The 10,101-nt window shown below is 50.1% G+C and overlaps 1 pseudogene across 1 annotated transcript; it reads right to left on the bottom strand.

Annotated features, from left to right (window-relative positions):
* Window positions 1-5,596: 5,596 nt before the first annotated feature.
* Window positions 5,597-6,022, bottom strand: LOC104675764 (annotated as a pseudogene). Its single transcript, XR_004052040.1, has one exon. The product of XR_004052040.1 is annotated as a mitochondrial import inner membrane translocase subunit Tim8 B pseudogene (transcript).
* Between the last annotated feature and the right edge of the window lie 4,079 nt (window positions 6,023-10,101).

Raw genomic sequence — 10,101 nt, 5'->3', positions numbered from 1 at the left:
ATTTTCCCATCTCACTCTTTTTTTTTTTTTTTTGAGACAGGGTCTCACTCTGTCACCCAGGCTGAAGTGCAATGGTGTGATAACAGCTCACTGCAACCTCCGCCTCCTGGGCTTAAGCAATCTTCCTACCTCAGCCTCCAGAGTAGCTGGGGCTAGAGGTGTGGGCCACCATACCCAGCTTATTTTTTATTTATTTTTATATCTATATATCTATAGACATAGATATAGATATAGTTTTTTTTTTTTTTTTTTTGAGACAGAGTCTCACTCTGTCACCCAGGCTGGAGTGCAGTGGCACGATCTCAGCTCACTGCAACCTCTGCCTCCCGGGTTCAAGCAATTCTCTGCTTCAGCCTCCAGAGTAGCTGATATTACAGGTACCTGCCACCATGCCCAGCTAATTTTTGTATTTTTAGTAGAGTCGGGGTTTCACCATCTTGGCCAGGCTGGTCTTGAACTCCTGACCTTGTGATCCACCCTCCTTGGCCTCCCAAAGTGCTGGGATTACAGGTATGAGCCACTGCGCCCAGCCGCCCAACTTATTTTCTGTACTTTTAGTAGAGACAGGGTCTCGCTATGTTGTCCAGGCTGGTCTCAAATTCCTGAGCTCAAGTGATATGCCCACTTCTGTCTCCCAAGGTGCTGGGATTACAGGCATGAGACACTGCGCCCAGCCAGAAGGGCCATTTTGAGGGTGGGCACAGTTGCCCCATCAGACATGAACCACCTAACTCCAACCTCTCACATACAAGAAAACAAATGATCTTGTTTAAGCCACTGTATTGTTTTATTGCTTCACTGCAACAGATGTACATGAAGCTCCAGAATATCAAGTGGAAATAGTGGCATAGAAATATTGTCCTGTGAGTGTTACTGTGACCCATTGTATCAGTTAGCTATGGCTGCATAACAAACCACCCAAGACTTAGGCTTAAAACAGTAATGGTTTTTTATTTCTCATGATAATATGGGTTGGCTGCATTCTGCTGCTGATTTTTCCAGGGCTTACTTGTGCAGCTACGTTGAGCTGGAAGAATGGCTGCAGGCTGGGTTCAGCTGCGACGGTGGGGATGGTTAAGCCTCACTCTTCGTGAGGTCCTTCATCCTCAAGGATGACCATGTAGCCTAGATTTACATGGTGGTTCCAGGACAGTGCTAAGAGAGTAAGCCCCAAATCACAAGCACTTATCTGGCCTCTGTGTCATAGTCACTGATGTCCCACTAGCCAAAGCAAGTCAATCCCAGAGTCACCATGGGAGGGGCCTATCCAAGGGCGTAGATACCAGGAGGCTTGATTCATTGGGCCATTTGATTAACAACCTCACTCTATCATGCCCCATGAATTTTAGAAGCTCATTAAGGATAATTAGAAATCCTGGTGCAGTACTCATTAGGCCCATCTGCACAGGGACTAATATAGGATTAGGAGCAATTGAAATTCCTTCCCCTATTTGGTTATTCATCACCTAGCTCCGGAAAGAAGTTTGACGTTGTTTACATAACTATAAAAGATTTTTAAAGATAAAATTAAAAATGAACGTTGGTGAGAATCAGAACAGAAAGAAAAGGAAAGGAGAAAAAAAAAAAAAAGAAAAGATGGTATCAGGAGTAGGGTTAGAACAAAAATTGCCTATCCCAGGGGCCCAGGCTCCTGCTAGGAGAGGGACTTGAGGTCTCAACAGACAATGCTGGGACAAGATCAAGGAGATAGTCAGGGCATGGTGGAGAGGATAGGGGGCGAGGATGTGGGCTTCCCATGAGCACCAGCACTTTGTACAATTTGTGGCACTTGGCCGGGCGCGGTGGCTCAAGCCTGTAATCCCAGCACTTTGGGAGGCCGAGACGGGCGGATCACGAGGTCAGGAGATCAAGACCATCCTGGCTAACATGGTGAAACCCCGTCTCTACTAAAAATACAAAAAACTAGCCGGGCGACCTGGCGGGCGCCTGTAGTCCCAGCTACTCGGGAGGCTGAGGCAGGAGAATGGCGTGAACCCGGGAGGCGGAGCTTGCAGTGAGCTGAGATCTGGCCACTGCACTCCAGCCTGGGCGACAGAGCGAGACTCCGTCTCAAAAAAAAAAAAAAAAAAAAAACAACTTGTGGCACTTTTGGGAGCTGGGATGAAGCTACATCTGAAACACCTCTCAACCTTTGCTGTGCATCTGGATCGCTTATAGAACAGGTTTCAATATAGATTCCTAGGCCTGATGTTTAGAACCTGTCTTTTTGTTTGTTTGTTTTGAGATGGAGTCTGGCTCTGTCACCCAGGCTGGAGTGCAGTGGCGTGATCTCGGCTCACTGCAACCTCTGCTTCCTGGGTTCAAGTGATTCTCTTGCCTCAGCCTCCCAAGTAGCTGGGATTCCCAAGTAGTATTCGTCACTATGCCTGGTTAATCTTTTTTTTTTTTTTTTTTTTGGAGACAGGGTCCCACTCTGTCACCCAGGCTGGAGTGCGGTGGTGTAAACAGGACTCACTGCAGCCTTGACCTCCTGGGCTCAGGCGATCCTCTTGCCTCAGCCCTGCACGTAGCTAGGATCACAGGCACTTGCCACCATGCCTGGCTAATTTTTTCATATTTTTTGTAGTGATGGGGTTTGGCCATGTTGCCCAGGCTGGTCTCAAACTTCTGAGCTCAAGCGATCCACCTGCCTTGGCCTCCCAAAGTACTGGGATTGCAGGCATGAGTCATGGCACCGGGCCTGGAACCTGTATTTTTAACATGCTTCTCAGGTGATTCTAAAATAAGTGGTCTTTGAACCACATTTTAAGTGACTTTGAAGCCCATAAGTGGGTGCCAGAATCTGGGAAGGATATTCACAGGGGAAGAATAGGTGAGAAGAAAGATTCTTTCTCTATTTTTTTTTTTTTTTTCTTTTTGAGACAGAGTTTCACTCTTGTTGCCCAGGCTGGAGTACAATGGCATGATCTCGGCTCACCACAACCTCTGCCTCCCGGGTTCAAGCGATTCTCCTGCCTCAGTCTCCTGAGTAGCTGGGACTACAGGCATGCGCCACCACGCCCGGCTAGTTTTGTGTTTTTAGTAGAGACGGAGTTTCACCATGTTGGCCAAGCTGATCTCAAACTCCTGACCTCAGGTGATCCGCCCGCCTCAGCCTCCCAAAGTGCTGGGATTAGTGAGCCACCACGGCTGGCCGAGAGCCAAGATTCTTAAATTAAGTGAGTGATTCTCAGACTCTCAGGAAGATCCTAGAAAAGGGACGGCGGTGCCATGGGCTCTTGGACCTCCCTAATATCTCAGATCCTTTTTTTCTGCACAGAACAAACCTCTTCCTTGAGTAACTATCCTCCTACTGAGTTTCTCGGCCCTCGGCAGTATTACCTTCCCTAGGACCTGCCCCACCCCTATGCCATCATTGTCAGGCCTCTGAGCCCAAGCTAAGCCATCATATCCCCTGTTACCTGCACTTATACATCCAGATGGCCTGAACCAAGTGAAGAATTACAAAAGAAGTGAAAATGGCTGGTTCCTGCCTTAACTGATGAACAAAAAGAGGTTTGTTCTGTGCAGAAAAAAAGGATCTGAGATATTAGGGAGGTCCAAGAACAAATCACCATTGTGATTTGTTCCTGCCCCACCTTTACTGAGCGATTAACCTTGTGAAATTCCTTCTCCTGGCTCAGAAGCTCCCCCACTGAGCACCTTGTGACCCCCACCCCTGCCTGTAAAAGAAAAACCCCCTTTGACTGTAATTTTCCACTTCCCATCCAAATCCTATAAAAGGGCCCCACCCCATCTCCCTTCACTGACTCTCTTTTCGGACTCAGCCTGCCTGCACCCAGGTGATTAAAAAGCTTTATTGCTCACACAAAGCCTGTTTGGTGGTCTCTTCACACGGACACACGTGACAATCCTGGCTGGGAGGCCACCACTTCCCCGCCATTGCTGATTGGACCGGGGTGGGCACCTGACACGGCTGGGCTAGATTGTCTGCCAGGAAACTGGAGCAGAGACAAGTCTCTGGTACCAAGTCTGGCTGTGCTCCACAGTGAGAGCCCATGAACCCCCGCTGTTAACATCCACAGGACTGCCCTGGTCCCTGCCCTTCCTGGGTCTTGGCTCTTCAATTTCCCTTTGTACTGTGATAGACTCTGGCACCCTCCCACTGGATTCCACTTTTTTTTCCTTGGAGGAGTCTCGCTCTGCTGCCCAGGCTGGAGTGCAGTTGTGTGACCTCAGCTCACTGCAACCTCCACCTCCCCGGTTCAAGCATTTCTCCTCTCTCAACCTCCCAAGTAACTGAGACTACAGGCGCACGCTGCCACGCCTGGCTAATTTTTTGTATTTTAGTAGAGACGGGTTTTTGCAGTGTTGCTCAGGCTGGTCTTAAACTCCTGAGCTCAGGTAATACACCCACCTCGGCCTCTCAAAGTGCTGGGATTACAGGTGTGAGCCACTGTGCCCGGCCTTGGATTCCACTTTTGGCTGAGTTGGCTTCTGTCACTGGCCTCCAAAAACCTTCACTATAGCAGGCTGGTAGAGTGAGATGGGGACAGAGTTAGTGGGTTCAGAATTGTCCCTGTGGTCTCAAACTGGGCTGTCCCTAAGAAATAGGCCCATCTAGTCAAGTTTCCTGAAGAAACCATGAAATGCCAAAAGCTGAGGCTGTTGTTGGAACAGCTGTGGCGGTCCCTGGAGGACCCCTTTTTGCTATGGCTAGAACAAGCTGCTGAGACACAGAAAGTGCCAGTCAGTGAGGGGCAAAGCAGGAAGTGAGCCACTGGGAAGTTGGTGCGGCCTGCACGGAGCATCTTCCTCATCCCTCTTCGGACACAGAGCCCCTCATGGATAGAAGATGCTTAAACCCATTTATGCCTAGTGTTCCATCATTGGAACACTAAGCATGTGGGAGTAATTTATATCCTGCTCAAGGGCATCGCCAAGGTCTCATTGCGAAAATTCAAAAAATTGCAACCTCAGGCATAAATGGGTTCTCTTAGATAGTTCTCGGAGGCATGGGAACCACTGTGTATAAAGTTCGAAGATTTACCTGAAGATTAACCCAAAGGCTGGTGAGGTAGCCAGCCTCCAAGATGGCCCTAGCAACCCCTACCTCCTAGTAGTTACAACCTTGTGTCACCTCCTCTCACATTAAGTAAGGTTGGCCTTGGTGACCAAGGGAATACAGCAGGAGTGATATCATGTGATTTTCAAGGCTAGGCCATAAAAGAGATTGGTGGCTCAACCCTGCCATCTTGGAATGCTTCCTCTGGAGGAGGGCAGCCACCATGTTGTGAGGATGTACAAGCAGCCCTGTGCAGAAGCCCACGCATGAGGAACCAAGGCTGCCTGTCATCGATCAGCACCAACTTGCCAACTATGTGAGCTGCCTTGGGAGCACATCCTCTGGCCCCAGTCCGGCCTTCAGGAGTCGGGCATCCCAGGTGACATCTTTTTTTTTTTTTTTTTTTTGAGATGGAGTCTCGCTCTGTCACCCAGGCTGGAGTGTAATGGTGCGATCTTGGCTCACTGCAACCTCCGCCTCCGGGGTTCAAATGATTCTCCCGCCTCAGCCTCCCGAGTAGCTGGAATTACAGGTGCGTGCCACCATGCCTGGCTAATTTTTATATATATATTTTTTGAACATTTCATCTTTTACTTTTTAGCACCAACAGACTTGATAACAGCCTGATGCTGATCTTGACAATGGGTTGACAGCCTTCCCCCACAGGCCCTTAAGTCTGCTTAATAACAAGTCCTTTGCTTCTGTCATTCACCTGGGGGATGGCCTACTGCCCTCCTTTCTGTACAATCTGGGCAAACCGACTGGTGATGGCAAGAGTGGTGTCAATGAAGCGGTCTACACAGCTGGAGAGACAATTTTCAGTGCGAGAGTCTAGGCGATTCCCTGGCTTCTCCACACATTTATCCCAACATAACTCCATGAAGTGATGCACCTGTGCAGTAAACTGCGCCTTCTGCTGTTCGGCGGCCACCAGGCGCTGCAACTCAGCTTCATCGGCTTCACCCAGCTCCACCATCGTTCGCCTCAGGCTCGCCGCTTTCCTAATTTTTGTATTTTTAGTTGAGACGGTGTTTCACCATGCTGTCCAGGCTGGTCTCGAACTCCTAACCTCAAATGATCCACCAGCCTCGGCCTCCCAAAGTGCTGGGATTACAGGTGTGAGCCACCACACCCAGTCGCAGCTAACATCTTGACCACAACTTCAAGAGAAACCCTGAGTCAGGGCCACCTGGCTAAGCCATTCCTGGATTCCTGACCCGCAGAAGCTCAGTGAGAGGATAAATGTATATAAATATATATTGGTTTTTGTTTTTGTTTTTGTTTTTTGAGAAGGATTTTCACTCTTGTTGCCCAGGCTGGAGTGCAATGGCACGATCTCGGCTCACTGCAACCTCCACCTCCCGGGTTCAAATGATTCTCCTGCCTCAGCCTCCCAAATAACTGGAATTACAGGCATGCGCCACCACGCCCGGCTAATTTTTTGTATTTTTAGTAGAGACAGGGTTTCTCCATGTTGGACAGGCTGATCTCAAACTCCTGACCTCAGGTAATCCACCCACCTTCGCCTCCCAAAGTGCCGGGATTACAGGCGTGAGCCACCACACCCGGCCAAATCTATACTGTTTTAAGCCACTACGTTTGGGGATGATTTGTGCCCTAGGAATAGATCGCTAAAATACCTGAGGATGAGAATGTGCTGGGCTTGGAATATCTCCAGAAATCACTCATAAAGGGGGTAATGGGGTGAGGCTGTGTGGCCCAGATTTGCCTCAGTGGGACTTCAGGCACCAAAGGCAGCTGTGCAGAGCCCTCCACCTTCTCTTGTATCCATCCCTTTGGAAACGGAGGGAGGGAGCCCACGCCATAGGACATGGCTGCTAACATTCCTGGGCCTCTCAGGTGCGCCCTGCTTCATCAGCATAAGAGCCAAATTAAATCCACAGTTCCTCTGATATTCAGAATGCCAGTGTTGTAGGAGTTATTAAGAAATTATTTTAGGCAGATAGAGAGGAAAAGGAGTCCTTGGAAAGTTTTCATTTTTTTTTTTTTTTTTTTTTTTTTTTTTTTTTTTTTTTTTGAGACGGAGTCTCGCTCTGTCGCCCGGGCTGGAGTGCAGTGGCCGGATCTCAGCTCACTGCAAGCTCCGCCTCCCGGGTTTACGCCATTCTCCTGCCTCAGCCTCCCGAGTAGCTGGGACTACAGGCGCCCGCCACCTCACCCGGCTAGTTTTTTGTATTTTTTAGTAGAGACGGGGTTTCACCATGTAAGCCAGGATGGTCTCGATCTTCTGACCTCGTGATCCGCCCGTCTCGGCCTCCCAAAGCGCTGGGATTACAGGCTTGAGCCACCGCGCCCGGCCAGAAAGTTTTCATTTTTTAAAGCATCTCCAGAAAAACCTTTAATATGCAAATGCAGGCCATTAGAAACTGGGTCCACCCAACATGGCAATTCCTGCGCCTTCTTGCCTTTGCCCCACGTGTTCCTGGCAACATGGCTGCCCCCACATATCCCCACGTGTGTAAAACATCCTGGCACCCTGCATTTGCATATTAAAAGGCTAGGGTGGGAGGGCCAGCTTTATTGCGGGCTAAGTGAATGGCATGCCTGGTCAAAGCAATCCTCTGAGCCCTATGCAAATCAGACACCGCCTCCTCCGGCCTCTGTGTGTATACCTGACTGGTTTGCACCCCACTTGGGCTTCCCTCTCTTGGCTTTGGAGCCCTCCTCTCTCTGTTTCTGTGTGGGGGAGCTTCTTCCTTCTGCCTTCTCCCTTCTTGCCTATTAAACTCTCCACTCCTTAAAATCACTCTACAAGTGTCTGTGTCATTTTATCTAAACCAGCATGAGGACCAAGAACCCTGGTGTTCCTCCACTCATCAGAGCCATATCACCAGGATTTCTGAGTGCCCTTCCTATTGGTGGTAGAAGGTCCAACTTGTCTTCTCCTGAGGGAGGTCCAAGGATCCCAGAGTGTCTGACAGTCTAAATGAGGCCATCCTGATCTGTTTTTCCCAGCAGAGGAAGAAACTAGAAAATCTCATCTAGACTTCTGAGGGCTCAGCCTTCCCCAAACCAGAAATTCCAGCAGTTTCTCACAGTACATCTGAGGAAATGAAGCACTGCCTTTGCAAACCCCCCAGGGACCCATCCTGATGGAATAACTCTGGGATATTGTTATGGTTGGACTATTTGTCCCTGCCAAAACTCATGTTGAAAGATTTTTTTCTTTTATGTTTTTGAGACAGGGTGTCACTCTGTTGCCCAGGCTGGAGTGCAGGGGCACAGTCATAGCTCACTGCAGCATCAACCTCCCTGGGCTCAGGCAATCTTCCCACCTCAGCCCCTGGAGTAGCTAGGACTACACGTGCGTACTACCATGCCTGGCTAATTTTTTTTATTTTTTATCAAGATGGGGTTTCACCATGTTGCCCAGGCTGGTCTAGAACTCCTGGGCTCAAGCAATCCGCCCACCTTGGCCTCTCAAAATGCTGGGACTGCAGGCACGAGGCAGTGCACCCAGGCTATGCTGAAATTTAATCCCCAATGTGGCTGTATTGAGAGGTAGGACCTCTAAGAAGTGATTGGATCATGAAGGCTCAGCCCAATGGATTAATCTCGTGGGTTAATGAATTAATGAGTTAACTGGTGATTATGGGAGTGGGACTGGGGACTTTATAAGAAAAGGAAGGGACACTGAGGGACACCCCTCTGCCCCCTCACCGTGCGATGTCCTGCCCTCCCACAGGACTCTGCAGAGAGCTCCCACCAGCAAGAAGGCTCTCACCAGATGTGGCCCCTCCACCTTGGACTTCCCAGCCTCCAGAACTTTAAAAATACATTCATTTCCTTTAGAAATTACCCAGTTTCAGTATTCTGTTGTAAGCAACAGAAAACAAACTAAGACAAATGTCTGAATCTGTCAGAGCAGAGAAGTCCAGGCCCCAGCACAAGCTGTCATCCTGGAAGCTATCAGACCACATGCTTCCCAGGAAAGGAAGGGAGATGCAAGGTCGTGCAAATTGCAGGGAGCCGGCAGGCCTGTCCGGGCCCTGGGAGTCTGGTGCTGCTTCTCCCCTACCTGCCTTCAAATTTACCCCACCATTCACTTCATTCCCAGCAGATCTCACTGCCTGCAGGCCCCAGGTGGCCAGAGACCAGGCACCTTTCTGCTCACCATCCGCTTCCCAAGGACTCCTACTCTTTTCTCTCAGATTCTCCTTTCAGGGAATCCCTGAGACGCAGGAGCACTGTGGTGACCTCTTTCCTGCCGCTGTCACAGTCACGGGATGGAGGGCAGGGACCCTGAGAGACCCCTACCTAGAAGAGGAAGGTTTTCTCCCTGATGCCCCTCAGTTCTGCACCCAGCATACAGGGAAGAACCAAGGAGCCGGGGAAACACTGCCCAGCACCCAGTGGGCAGATGTGTGTCCTGGCCCCGGTGCAGGCCTCACTACCATGGCGGCCTGCAGACTCTGCCTGCCCACCTCCATCCCCTTGGCCTGCTGCCCCTACCCCAGGGCAGGGTCTCAGCTGAGGAGGGAGCTGTGGTCACCCCAGCACTCCTTCCCTGCTGAGTTGGGATGGGACTGTGCTTGTAGTTATTCCCACTACATTCTGGAGAACTTTCCAGGCCCTTGGGAAGCGCACGGGAGGTGCTTCTTATGCTGCAGTCCTCCATGAATGTGAGTTTATGGGAAGGCCAGGGAAACAGTGAAGCCTGGGGGCAGCTCTTCAACCATCCTCTGGCCTGAGTAAAGTGCAGTATAGCAGAGATACAGCCTTCCCCCACAGCCGGGACAGACCCAGAGGGGCAGTAACCACTTTCTCACCTGTAAAATGGGAATGAGGCTAGGAGCAGTGGCTCACACCTGTAATCCCAGCACATTGGGAGGCTGAGGCAGGTGTATCACCTGAGGTCAGGAGTTCGAGACCAGCCTGGCCAGCATGGTAAAACCCTGTCTCTACTAAAAATACAAAAATTAGCTGGGCATGGTGGTGTGCACCTGTAATTACAGCTACTCCGGAGGCTGAGGCACGAGAATCACTTGAATCCAGGAGGCAGAGCTTGCAGTGGGCTGAGATCGCACCCCTGCACTGCAGCCTGGGTGATAGAA

Source organism: Rhinopithecus roxellana, chromosome 12, assembly GCF_007565055.1.
Source record: "Rhinopithecus roxellana isolate Shanxi Qingling chromosome 12, ASM756505v1, whole genome shotgun sequence".
NCBI lineage: Eukaryota > Metazoa > Chordata > Mammalia > Primates > Cercopithecidae > Rhinopithecus > Rhinopithecus roxellana.
This window is presented reverse-complemented; position numbering and strand designations above follow the sequence as displayed.